The sequence below is a fragment of the Hippopotamus amphibius genome, chromosome 2 (assembly GCF_030028045.1).
Source record: "Hippopotamus amphibius kiboko isolate mHipAmp2 chromosome 2, mHipAmp2.hap2, whole genome shotgun sequence".
In the NCBI taxonomy this organism is placed as follows: Eukaryota; Metazoa; Chordata; class Mammalia; order Artiodactyla; family Hippopotamidae; genus Hippopotamus; species Hippopotamus amphibius.
In genome coordinates this window covers 129812718-129826891 of record NC_080187.1, presented here as the reverse complement: position 1 = coordinate 129826891, position 14174 = coordinate 129812718, and the positions used below count along the sequence as shown (strand labels likewise).

Sequence of the window (14174 nt, the reverse complement as noted above, 5' to 3'; positions counted from 1 at the left end):
TAAAATCGGTAATGTACAATGTGTCATATATCAACAGACTTAAGAGCAACACTGTCAATGAGAAGAAGAGAGGGAAATGTCTTTAGAACTGTAAAAATTAGTTTCAAGCTAGAATTCTATACTTTATCAAATAGGAGTTTCAGAGAGGCTAGATCTCTATAAAATTTCTGCTCTTGTGCCCTTTCCCCAGGAAAATGTGTCCAGTAAACAAGGGAGCGTAACAAGACAGAGGGAAACAGAGAATCTAGGACATACGGCACCCAACACAAGAGAGCAGTTATGTGAGATCCCAGACGACTTCTCACAGATATCCCAGGAAAACAGACACAGAGCCGGCCTAGGGGAAGACTAGTCTATATGGGAGCAGGAAGACAAAAGGTTGGGGAAGAGCGTCTCCAAGAAAAACATGGAACAGATGTGGCTTAGCAGATGGAAAATACTTTTGATAGGCATGTGACAAATGCTACAATGTTTGGGGAAAAAAAGAGCTGTTAGAAAACAGGCAAGTGAATATAGTCAGGAAATTAATTCCACAGAAAAAATGAAGAAGGTGAAAGCAGGGAGAGCGGCCAGGGAGCTGTATGAGATCACATTGGCTAGGAAAAGGGGCACTGGAGTATCCTGGAGAAGTGCTGAAGTGCTCAAATGTCACTAATACTTAAGAAAAAGAATGGTGTACAAGGAGGAGGCACAGTCATAGAACTATATGGTTCAGCAATAAATAATATTTACAGTCTTAGTAATGTAAACATTGATTCTGATTTCATAAAAACTGATACATGTTGAAGGAACAGAGGGAGGGAAATAAGGTCATGGTGGAGTGAGGAAGCTAAGCTTTCACCTGCTATGACAAGAAGTTAATGGACAGTGCTAAAAATTAACTTACCTATTACACGTTTATTACTTTGGTTAAAAAGATAAAGGCAAAAGAATTTAAGGCAGATCTTTATACCACAACCATATTACTGAAATTTAACTTGAATGTCAGAATCCTTAAAAAATGGGCACTACTAAGTCAAAGACTTTCCTGAATACATTGGATAATTAGGAAAAGAGAGCTAGAAAATCTACAAAAAAGAGGTCCATGCTAACAGTACTGGATCCATCATATTTTTTAGGATTCATGGCAGACATATTTTTAATTCAAACCATTAATTTCTTAACTTTTCAACTGTTTACTTACATGGTTTAAATGGCTGCTCTTCCTCTTTTCTCGCACTAAGAATAAAAAAAATTAACTGATGAATTCTGATACAAATGCCACAGAAATATAAAAGTAGTCACTATCTGATGGATTACCAATAACATAATGAGATAAAATTCCATTTTATTTTTTAAAATAATTTCCAACAGAATATATAATTTAAATCACCCAGCAAGATGAGTGCTATAAATACAATCTAAAAACTTAGTTTTACTTTTTGACCTAATAGATATTCTGTATTAGGGACAAACGAAAGACTCCCCATTTACAAAGGAAAAGAACAAAGCAAATTAGACCAGGTGAGAAATTTAGCTAATGAAAAAATTTACCCTGCTGCACAGCTGGACCACTATTCAGTAGTATATTCTAATTCTACATTTACACACAGCTTACTTTAATTACCAGCATCTAACAGATGATAACTCTAAGAACCAGTTGGCCAGGCACTCATCTCTAAATGCGTATCCGTGGAAGCATCCTGAATCACTTACTGGTAACCTACTGAAATACCTTACTGAAAAAATACATGGGTCTTTACACAACTGGAAAGCAACCTATCTTAAATTTAAATTTTAAAATGAGTGTGCTAACCTAACTGAACATTATCTACAGCACACAAAACTGTTTTGCTCCAACAAAGGCCAGAAGAATAAAAGGTCGAAGAGGATCTTAGGCCACACTCTTTCCCACACTACCCCCTTTAACTCAGGATGGACATTACAGGCACAAATTCTTTAAGACTGAAGAGAGAGATGGGCATGGGGCAACTTTTCTTTTACTGTCTCCACAGTCTCTCTACATGTGAGCAGCTCATGGCTCTGGAAGAAACTGAGAAATATAGCAATCCTAACCAGAAATGATTGTCTCAAGACAAAGTACACACACTGGAAAAATGCCAAGTTAAAAAGCCTAGGAGCTTCCAAGCTGGTGAACATGTGGTGCCCTCGGAGATGGCATGAAAGCTCTGTGCCCTTGTCCCTGTGCCTGTCCCTCTGCATCTCTTCCACGTGGCTGTTCCTGAGTTATATCCTTTCATAAAAACCAGCGATCTAATGGGGAAAAAAAGAAAACTCCATTTTTTATTGTGCTGCATCACTTCAAATATTATGGAAGGTTCACTTGTATTTCTGCTCTGGTCATCAACTGAAAAAGTTGGTCATGGGTGGCTTTTTAGCAAATAAACTAGGATTTAACATAACATTACGGAAGGCAAGCAGGAGTGCAAAAAATTCTACAGTTCTGATTCTCCTCTTAAAACAAGCAGGACACAGGAAATTTACAGGAGTTTCACATGCTGAGGATAATCTTCTGTGAAACCCCATAAGGCATGTTGCTCTGATTACCCTGGCACAGCACTACATTAGGATGAGAAAGTTTTGAATAGCTTAAAAGTTCTGAGTAGCATAAATCCGGATGTGAGATACGCTCATCTGGTTGAGCACTCTGTAAAACAGGACCAAAATCACAAGACTCAATTCCCATGTATAACAACTGATGTTTTTGATTTGATCAAATGAAAACCTAACTCTGACCTAAACCCTATCATTCATCTTTAACACATGTGCTCTTTGGAGCAAGGGGGAAAGAACAAAGTATCATGGAGCAACAGACCACATCTAAATCATGTGGCCAGTTGACTGTGTTGATAAAGAAGTGGCAAAATGTATCAACAGATGGTTTAAGTGTTCTCCTCACTGAAACAGTGACAACTGAAGGACACTGAATCACCATATATTAAAATAAGATGAGTGAATACATGAAAAAAATGAAACATTTAAACCATTGTTAAGAGTTTTTCTAAATCCTTCCCATAATACAAAACAAAAACAGTTTTCAATCTTTTTCTCAGGGGTAAAAAAGCATTGTCTTACCATCCGTTTGAGATTTGCTCCGGAAAATTGTGCTTGCCCTTGGGTGGGCAGAAGGGTTTGATTTCAAAGTGAAGTCTGTGTAGGAAGAGAAAAAGGTGTGATAATTTAGTTGAGTAGAAAAATACATGATTTTTAAAATAGCTACACACTGATTTCAATCACTTTTAATAGTCTTGAGAAGAGCTTTTAGTAATGATAGAAAGGCAGTTTTAGTTAAAGGCAGCAATATAAAAATTCTATTGGGAAACAGCAAAATTGTAGACACTCTCCACACAGGTGGAATAAAACCATGGCTGTGACTTAAGCTTTTCTTAACTTGCACCTAAATAATCGATGCTACTTTTAGATGAATCATATATGTGACTCCCCTCCTACTTATCAATTAAAAATTCAGTCGCCTTCCTTTATGCTGATATTACTAGCACATTCCAGGAACAGTCTCAAGAAGCAAGCTATGCTGTGGCCAACTATTGTCAGATACCAGCTCAATATATCAAATATGCCAAAAAATAGCACGTTGCTGTTGGCAAATGTTCTTCAGACAATCAAATGGCTAATTCTAACACCATTCAACAAACGAACTCATTTAGTTGGCTGTGGTTTACATGGGGGCTATTCATCATGGCAGATTGAAGAGGACTACATAAAAGTTCAATGTTCTAACCTACAGGAACACTTCCATGATAGTGATTTTTAACTTTGCCCTCTATTTCCAAAGCCAAACTCTCACTTCTTCATTCCATGCTGCATGATTAATTTGGGGCTTCAATAAGAGTACTTTCTGGAGCAGATCATAAGGCTACTTGGAAAAAATTTTAGCCATACCTATGTAAAAAGGTGGGTCTGCCTGCAGTCCACCTTGCACCAAGGCGGGATAGTCTTCTTCTATTTAGGCAGAAATACAAAACAAGCGCAAGTCACCACATAGGATAGTAAGGTTGTTGTTTCACACAAACAAATAAACAAATATAAAAGCCCTATGACACTTTCTCAGCAAAGTCCATCTCCAACCACTTAACCAATCTTTTAAGAAATTGGACCAAGATTCAGAGAAAGAGTAATGGTTAAGGCAATATTTCCCAAACCACATAATAATTGTTTTATTTTTTAAAGAGGGGTTTGGTGGTCAAAGTGAAATACACTACATCCCTGACTCTCAGAGAATCAAAAGAATACACACTGATATATTAAAAACTAATCAGTCTAGTAGTGAATTCTGTCTAACCCCAGTACTTCACAAATTTGTTTACCTAGAATCCCATTTTCCCCAAAAAGAGAATTTGGCATGAACAGTAATTTGGGACTTCCCAGTTTAGCAGGAATCTGAGCCATCCATTTTAATGTTACTGCCAGCATTAGAAATTTACATAGCTAAACCAACTGCTTTGTTCTTCAGGAAAATTCCTTCACTGAATTTGAAGTTTATTAAGCTGCTTTTGGAGAAAATAATTCATTCAACATTTTTATGTAAAAGACCCATAAAATTATTTTAACGTTTTTTCCCCTACATATTTGAAATATGAGACAATGAGAAAATAAATTTCAGTTGTACACAAAGTGACAGGCAGAGACTTTCACAGCTGCCTCTAACCTAAGGCTTCTGAAAGGATTTGTGACTACTTACCTGTACCAAAAAGAAAGTAAATAGACTACACTTGAATCTAAAACATGAGCAGAAATGTTTGCAAAGTAGCCAAATTATTTTATCAGTGTCTATGGCATGGTAAGTAAAACTTAACAATTTTCAATGGTAGTCCAGGAAAAGTAAGGGCCAGAATCAAACAGAAGCAAATTTTAACAACACCCCACCCCCCACCCCCCAAGGTGTGCTACTATGGATCTAAATACAAAAATCAAGAAGGCTGGGATAAAAGAAATGACAACATGCAGAAAAAAGCAAACTTAGCCCAAGTGACCAGAGAAAAGCTGGCACTCCCCCTAATCTATCCTAGGGGGTTCAAACATGGGCACATGACCAAGGACTGGCAGATCACAGCTGTCTTGGGACTTCCCAAGAAAACAGAGAAAGGCAGAGCTGTGCTCCAGGATCCTCAGCGAGCCTGGAGCTGCCAGACACTCCTCTTGCTATCACGAGGGGAAAGCCTTTTCAGGAGACATCAAGAGAGGAAAGCAGAACTGCCACAGGCTCTAAGGAGATCATTTTCACTCCTGGTCAAGCAGTGCTTAGCTTACTCTGTGAACTCTGGTTCTACAAGTCAATACGTTTTTAAAAATGTAAGCTGTTCTGCGATCGATTTTCTTTAACTTGCAATTGAAGGAGACCTAGTTCATCAGCAGTACAGATGATCACAATAAATGTGGGGAAAGCTAAAAGTCACTTGCTCGTTCCTTTAACAAATATCATGAACAAAAATCTGAGCCAAAACGATGCTCTGTTTAAAAATTAACCCATAAATTCACAACCATTACTTTTAGTTGCTTTTCTTACACATTAAAAAAAAAGCTCTAATTAGTGTACAATATAGGTCTTCCTGTTCTAACAACTGCTCTCCACCCCACGGTTGCATATTTACTGTTTAATGTAAGCCATTAGACAGTAAACTCATACTTACACTATTTCTGCACTCTCATTAACTGTCTTCCCAAGAACCTAAGGAGACTATGATGAAACTGACTACTCTTCACTATCACAGCGTAAGACTGCCAACATAGTAAGCAAAGCATTACCACCCACCATCTGCTCATCCCCACCCCCCAACCACCACCACACACACCCACACACACACAAATTTAGAGAGATTTCAGGAAATTACTGTGCATTTTATATGTGAATTCTTCCTAAAATTATTTCTTTAGACACCTCTAAGAATATTTTAATCCAGAAGAAATATTCCTGAGCTAATGATTAGGGGTTATGATTTAAATTGCATTTTAAGACTCATCACTCTTGCATTATCAATTTAAATTGCAACTTATTTGACAGCATGATAGGTCGATGTAGAAAAAGTATGATTAAAAAAAATTAAACTCCGGTCTTAATGTAAACATTCCTCAGAGGAAACCTGTAAAACACCACTGACATTGAATACTGCTTTTCCTCCAATCTAAGATTCCATCCATTTTAAGATCCATCTCAATTGCAGATATTAAAAATGTGAAAATATAGGCAACTTAAAACAAATGAAATGCATTACTGAAGGCTAAAAATGTTAAAATTATGCTATCAAACTATCAATAAATAAGTTTTACTTGTCAAAATATTAGAGGGAGAGGGAAGTGACCAAGAAATCATCTGACAGAAGCACCATATTTCAGAAAAAGACTAATTTCAACATATTGATTTCAATATATTCCAATTAAACAGTTTCTGGGCCAACTGCTGGGCACCAGTTTACTTAAAGATTTACTGTATTTACTGAACTGCCCTAGCACCCCCATACTGTACAGTGTATTAGTTTTATGGCTCATAATACAAACATTACAATTCTTACAGTTACCATGTAAACTGATGATTTCATCCCTTTGAGTCCACACTGTCCACCCCAGTCAGGGAGTTCCTGCCCGCCAGCCCTGAGCTGGGCTGCCTCACCCGAGGGCACACAACAGGCTCCTGCACCTGCCAGTCTACTGCTCGCCCAAGCCTTGCTCCTGCTTTTCCAGCTTCTGACAGTCCTGGCTTCCAAACTTCCCAACTCTGGTTTCCAACTGCTTCTGTACCTGCCTCGACCTTGGTTCTCACTCTTGCCTTATTTTAATCCTCAATCAGTGTGTTAGTGATCATGACTGAGAGGTGACATATAGGTAAATATACCTGGCTTTGTATATTTCCAAAGGGCATTTTACTCAGTTTCTTGGACTTTTAAGAACCTTTCTGGGTTGTAAGTTACTTTCATTTCATTTCACATTATGCAATGTAACTGTTTTAACTCTAAAGTTTTATTACTTTAACACACTAAAACAAACAAAAAAAGGGGGGTGAGAAAAAAGGCAGTATTCCAAAGAAGCTCACATAATGTCATCAAATAAATTCTGCTCCTATATGCTGTACATTTGGAATTTACAGTCCTGATCTATCAAGACTCATTTTTATCACCTTGGACAACTCAATGTATACCTCAGAGAAGAATTCCTACACTCCCTAACTCAGAACATGGTAAGAACATTTCAAATGAAATGCAAGAGCAATCCATATACTACACGAAGCACAATACATGACAAAACAAAGCTTTCACAAATTAACTCAAAAGCAAAAAGCGAACATTTAGCATTCCACAGGAAAGTGTACGTCCACTCATCATGCCCACCCAAATACCGTCTTAAGGAAACAGTGCTTTGGCTACCCACTAAAGGAAAAGGGGATAACAGTCACACATCCAGCAGGAATCACTCCTTGGGTTTTTTTGTTCTTAAATAAGCAAATACATATTACTTCTCCTGCTGCTGTCATGGAGATTACTGTATATGCTTTCCTTGCTTTTCTCACATAACATCTCCTGGAGATCAAGTCATAGCAGGAGAGCCCCCTAATTCTTCACTGTGTGGATGCACCAGTTTATTTTACCAGTCCCTTACTGGACATCTGAATTATCTCCAATATTGTGCTATCGAAGAAATGCAACCAAAGTTTGTGAATATGTGGTTTCATGTTTGCGGGATATAGCTTCATTATCAATTCCTTTAGTGGGATCTCTGGATTCAGTGAGATTGTGTCAACGTCCCCTTCATGAGGTCGAACCATTTCACACTTCCACTAGCCATACATGAATGTAACTTTCTTCAGTCTCACCAAAGAAGGCAGTGCCAAGTTTTTACATTTTCTCCCAACAGGAGAGAAACTATAGTAATTGTATTTTGCATTTCTCTTATGTGTGAGGATATGTTTAAAGGCCATATGTATTTCTTTTTCTGTGACTTGTGCCATTCACACCATTGTTAACCGACTTTTAGATTCACTCAATTTCTTCAACTCAGCCTATTTTAGGCCTTTATTAGTATCAAGTTTTTGTTCAAGCCACTGTTGGCTCTCTCACCTGAATAGGCAGTAGCACCAGCCTAAGTGGTCTCCTTGCTTCCTTCCACTCTTGCCTGCATTACCATCTATCTTCACACAGACGCTGGTCTGATCTCCCTCCACCCTCCTCAACCTCCCTCCCTTTTTTTAGGAATTAACATCATTCCCCTGCGTATAATCCTTCAATGGTTTCCCATTACAATTAGAATAAAATCCATCTTTTTCCTCAAGGCCCACTAGGCATACAAGGTCTTAATCCCCCACATTCCTCCCACATTCTTTCACTTAGCTGCAGCCACTCGTGTTTTTCGGTCCTTTGCATGCACCAATCATATTGCCTTCTGAGGAGCTGCACAGAAGCCCCTTCTCCCGCATCCTCACATGGCTCCCTCTCTCTTAGGACTGCTCACAGGTCACGTAAGGAGAGCAGCTGTCTTTAACCACCCCATGTAAAACGGCCCTCCCCCCCAGTCCATGACCCTCATTTTCTTTCTTCTCAGGGTCTCACTACCTGACATTATGCTTGTGTTGTCAGCCCCTAGGCACCGCTAGAAAGGAAGGGCCTGAGTTAGAATACGGGTTTTGTCTTGTATAACCACTGTTTGCCCTGCCTCTGGAATGGTGCCGATACTCATCTGCTTCAGTGTACCCAAAACCACTGACGTTTCCCAATTTTCCCACATCATCTAAGATTTCTTCTAATGCAAAATGTCTTTTGATGTGTCTGTCACCTAAGACCAGCATTAATTTTAGATCTCTTAGAGTAGTAGTTGAGTTACTCAGAATCAAAGACATGAGAGAGGTTACCAAGAACCACAAAAACCTAAAAGAGGAAATCTAATGTTTAGCGAAAAATCAATGGTAACTTTAATTTGGGAGAAGCACACATAACGAATTTAATTAAGTCATAAGACAAGGTGTATCATCAGAATTCTATAGGGACGTATCAATACAACGCGTCAGTTTTTCTCTGTGTCCCCAGAATAAAGCATTACAATGGGATGATAAAAGATGCTCAACCATAAAGGGTGGATAAATGAATGATGCCCCAATCATTCAATGGCACAGTAAACAGCTGGTAAAAGGCAGGCAGTAGAGCTACTTGCAATTGCATGCAAATGCATCCTGGAGCTCTCTCTAGATGTCAGCACACCTCTAGGAGCTTCACATCATTACTTTCCTTTATAACAAAAAGTTACAAAGTGGCACATAAAGAACAATCTCATTTTTGTAAAATAAACACAATGTTATGTGTATATGCATACAAAAGGTTCAGGAAGAATCAACACCAAAATATTAATAAAAATTCTGGATATTCTAGTATGAGTGAATGACTTTTCCTTATTTTCTAAATCTTTTACATCAAATGTTTATTAATACTGTCAACAAAAAAAGTAAAAAATAAAGTGTTTAAAATAGCTACTGGAAAGAGGAAAGATCTGTTGCTCAGAGGTTTTTCCACATCATATTGCCAATTCCTTCCCTACCCACTCCTCTGGAGGATGGGAGGAAGGGATCATTTGAGACAGCACATTTCACCAGAGAACTAGCAAAGCTCCTAAGGTCAGAACATAAAGTCTCTATGAAAAGTTGATGAATAATAATAAATCAGATAATAGGGCCATAGCATCTTATTTTCTATTACTGACACTACCATCAGTTATATTAGATACACTGTTAAAGACAAAGCAGTAAAAAAATTCTTTTGAGTCTATCTGAAAGCTATACTAGGTTCTTAGGAGTTATTGCTTTGAAATGGCTTGAACAAATCATGTTCTTCTCAAATGTTTCTGAAAAACAAGAGCATCATTTATGTATGATTCTGTCTTAAGTAACCAAGTAATTCTTCATTGCAGAAAAGCCAAAAAGTTTTATATCGAAGTAGGTATTTCTCAGTTTCCAGGGAAACTGATATAAACTTGTCTGAAATAAAGACATTAAGAGCAAACTTTCAATGTGCCTGTATTTTATATTTGGTGTTCTGACCTTATTTCTATGGAAACAATAATAGGCAAATGCTGAAACTGAGGTTTCTCTTATCACTGTATTATGCCAAAATAGACAAATTGAAATGAAATGTTAACAATCATGTGAAACATAAAAAGGTAAATTCTGTGCTCATGAACTCTCCTTTTCCAGTTCCTGGTCTAGCACTCTTTCCATACCTTAGTCGCATGCTAAATGCTTAGTACCTTCCTTACCTGCCTGCTTACCAGCTTCTTCTAATGCCCCTCTGTCCAGGGCATTCTCAGCTTCCACTGGAGGTCACCAGAACAAACGCTTTAAAATATATCAATGTGTTTACCTGACTGGTAAATGTAGGCTATTTCATGACTTTACTTTTAGTCATATCCATTGTAATGAATGTACAGACATAGAATGGAGAGGTAAATGTTGCTTCTGAGCTGTGTACAATAAACTTGAAAGGAAAGAATCAAAACTGGAGAAAGCTGAGATAGGCCTACCTTATGGATAAATTATAAAATATAAGGTGCACTCTAAACAGTTTTTTAAGCACCCCAAGAACTGAACTTGGTGTATCTATCACCTCCCAAGTCTGTCTCTTCTGTTGAGTAGCTGTGTTACACAGTTGTTTCATGTCTCTAGGTCTTGGCTTCTTCATCGGCAACACAGGGAAAATATACACCGGCCTTATTTGTAGATGGAAGGGCCAAGTGAAATACACATGAAAATATGTTGTAAATCTTAAAAGAATTTAATTTTGGCCTCTCGTCCCACGCTAGTTTTTTAAAATCACTTAGAGGCTTACCTTACAGTAACAAGCAGAGCAGTTTTCACAAGGACTTACATGATTTGTGTTTAAAGCTACAATTAATTCACATCATTTGTTCATTATTTCACAATATCTGACTATTCAGAAAAGGGAGTACCTTCCACTTACAAAGCCATGTCCATCATATGGATGAATCCACAGGCTTCATTATTCTAACTTGTAAAGAAATTATGTAGAGACAACTAAAATTTAAATACAAGCGCTATGAGACATTTCCTTTATGAAATAACCTCTGGCATTTAAATGAAACAAAGGGGCCAGTGGGGCTTTAACATCTTTATGATACAATGTTTTATACTTCAAAGAACACAGTCTATTAAAGAGCCACTGTGTTACTCAGAATTTTTTTTTTAACCTACAGCCACCCCTTTCCAAAATTCTGGAGGCAAAAATCAAACTTTTCCTCTCTCCTCTCTCTCCTCTCCTCCCTGACAACCCGCCCACCCCCCAGCCATTTAGTCTTCAGAACTTTTACCTGAAATGGTTCAAGTTGAATAGGATTCTACTGGGGGGGGGGGGGTGCCATGGAAACACTTTCCTGCAGGAAAAGGCATCTTAACTCCCAAACCTTTATATTACGAATTACAATCGAGTTTGTTTTCTCTCCTTTGAAACTTTTGACCAACAGTCTCAGGAACCACTCCACCCCTCCCTTAGAACAGGCAACGTGTCAATGAAGTCAGTTAATTAAGGCTGTGGGGCTGAAGACATAGTTGTGTCAAAGTGGGAATTTTAAAGTAATCAGAACTCCCGTGGGGGTCTCCTTTGGGTAAAAAAAAAAAAACCTATTCTCTGCAGTCGTGGAAATAACATTTCACACCGTTCCCAGTTATTTTAAGCCCCCCCTCCCCATTTTCTTTCCTATGGAGTTCAAGAAGGACTGCAGATGGGAGGGTCTCAGGCCCGGCTGGGAAATGGGAATGGGGGAAAGAGTTGGGCGTTCGGGTAGCGAAAAGGGAAGGAGACTGGCCGGACGCGGCGGGGAAAGAATACGTGGTGGGGACGCCAGACAGAGCCAGCCCTCGTCCCCGGTGCCCAGCCCTGGGAGAGCCGACTCGGGGCACGAAGAAGCCCTAGGCGGCGGCTCCGTCCCGGAGGACCCTGCGAGCGGCGGGCGCCAGAGGGAAGCCCGAGAGGCGACAGCGCCGGCCCCGCGAGGAGCCAGGCGCGCCCTCCGCTTCTTACCTTCGGGCATCTCCCGGTCACTGCTGTGCTGCAGGTGGTGGCCTTCGCCGGCTCCCAAGTCCAACGTTCCACGGCAGCTGGCGCCAGCGCTACAGCCACCGCGACCCCGGCCGTCGCCTCGTAGACCTCAGACTCATCGTCCGGCTCTGCCGACCCCTTGCGCCGGCCCAACTTGGGGCTGGCATTGGGGCACACGCAACAGCTCAGCGTGTTCCCCATGGGGCCCCCCCGCTCCTCACCTCCGCCGCCACGGCTCATCTCCTGACTCCGCCACGCTCAGCAGCCGCCCCCTGCCCCAACTAATGGCGAGGCGGGCACCGGCAGCGCCGCGCATGTAGATGCGGCCTCACCCGCCGCTCGCCTGCCTGCCCCGGCCCCGGCCGGGGCTCAGGCCCTGGCCAGGGCTCTGGCCCCGGCTGCACCCCCGCCACCGCCTCCCCGGAGCCAACTAGTCTGTGAGGGCAGCGACCAGACCGGCTTATTTAAAAGGGGTGGGGACTGGACAGGCGCTGAGACGCGCAGCCACTGAGCGGAGAGAGCGCCGCCGGAGCTCCTCCTCCTTCCACCGCCCCTTCTGGACTGAAAGCCACTCGCACGGCCGGCCCTTGGCAACCGGAATGTGTCCTTCAGTCACCTGGTTACGGTGGACCAATCACAACTAGAATTCGCTCCAAGCGCCCGCAGAGCACACGTAGGTGACTCACAATGCCCCGCCCCCGCCCCGCGGCTGCTCCGCCCCCTGAGCAGTGCGCTGGGGACTCCCGTGTCCATTCACCGCGCGCTGCTCGGAGCTTCCTGGTCCTGCGGGAAGCGCCGAGGGAGTTTGTTAATGGAAGCTGTCCTGAGTCTGTGGGCTCTACAAAAAGCCCCATTTGTAAACATGCCGGTTCCCTTAGCAACTCGGTTTCTGCAGGTCTGACAGCTGCCTCATTTGATGTATTGCTCCAGGAACTTACTTACACTCTAATTGTTGACTGTTGTTTGTAACTAAATGCCCCTCCCCTCTTGCCTTCCAAAGAGTGTTAGTTTCCGCCTGCAGTTTAACCATAGCAACCCCTGGGGCCCTGGTCCTACTCTCAATAAAGACCTGTGGCTGTGTCTTGAATGAGACTCGAGGACACGTCACCCCTCCACTTCCTCATTGGTAAATTAGGGGCTGAACTCCTCCCTCCCACCTCTGAAACGCTGGGATTCAGCAGCTCGCTTTTTCTCGCCTGTTTCCCTCTTCCACGGCAGCAGTTTCCCGGTTTCCCTACTTTCGCCAACAGCAACACATAAATCACGATTTTCTCATATTGACTTGAGAGTCACAAAGTGGACTTGATTTGATGAAGATGAAAACGATCGTTAACATTTGGCAAACACTGCGCACCTGACCCAGTTCCAATTGGGGTTCTCGTTCAACCCTCGAGAACAAAATTCTCAGAAACCCTCATTTTACAGATTTTACAGAAACGAAGTAACGTTCCCAAGGTCACAAGATTGCTCAGGGGTGTGGCCAGGATTTGATCCCTGATTGTGTGGATCCCTAAAGGCACCTTATTGTGATCATCAGAAAATAAAAGAAGTCAAATTTGGTTGGAAGTGGCATAGTGTATCAGAATTTTCTTTTTTTAAGGAGGAACAATTTTTTGATGTGGATTTCAAAATACTTTCCCTTCATTCAACATGGATGAGTCCCTCCTATGTGCCAGGCACTGTGTGCCTGAAATAATCCTGCCTTCAATGAACTCAGGCAGGTGAGAAGAAAGGGTTAGAAAGTCCAGTTGTCTGAGGACACAGTGCTGCAAAGTACTTGAGCCTGAAATTCAAACCTAGATCTGTCTAACCCCAAGTAGATGCTGGAGTAAAGAGCTTGAATTTTTCCCCAGAAACATGAGAGGCATTGAATGTTGGTGAAGTTATGGAGCCACTATCAGGTGGTTTGTGGTGAGGTCACTCTGGACAATAAGGAGAATTGACGGATGCAACAAGACCCATTAAGAGACTTCATATTCATCTGAGACTGGAGCGAGGGTTCAAACTGAAGGCAGTGGCAGAGGCTGGAGTGGAGGGAAAGGATTTGAGGTCATTTGGGAGGTAGAATAGAAGTGCTTGGTGACTAGATATGGAACGAGAAGGGGAAAAGAGAGGCAAAAATGGCTGCTG

At 41.3% G+C, this 14174-nt stretch overlaps 1 pseudogene; it reads right to left on the bottom strand.

Annotated features, from left to right (window-relative positions):
- LOC130845402 (cyclin-Y-like protein 1) overlaps positions 1 to 12435 on the bottom strand; it is a 39451-nt pseudogene extending 27016 nt beyond the window's left edge.
- Positions 12436 to 14174: the final 1739 nt, after the last annotated feature.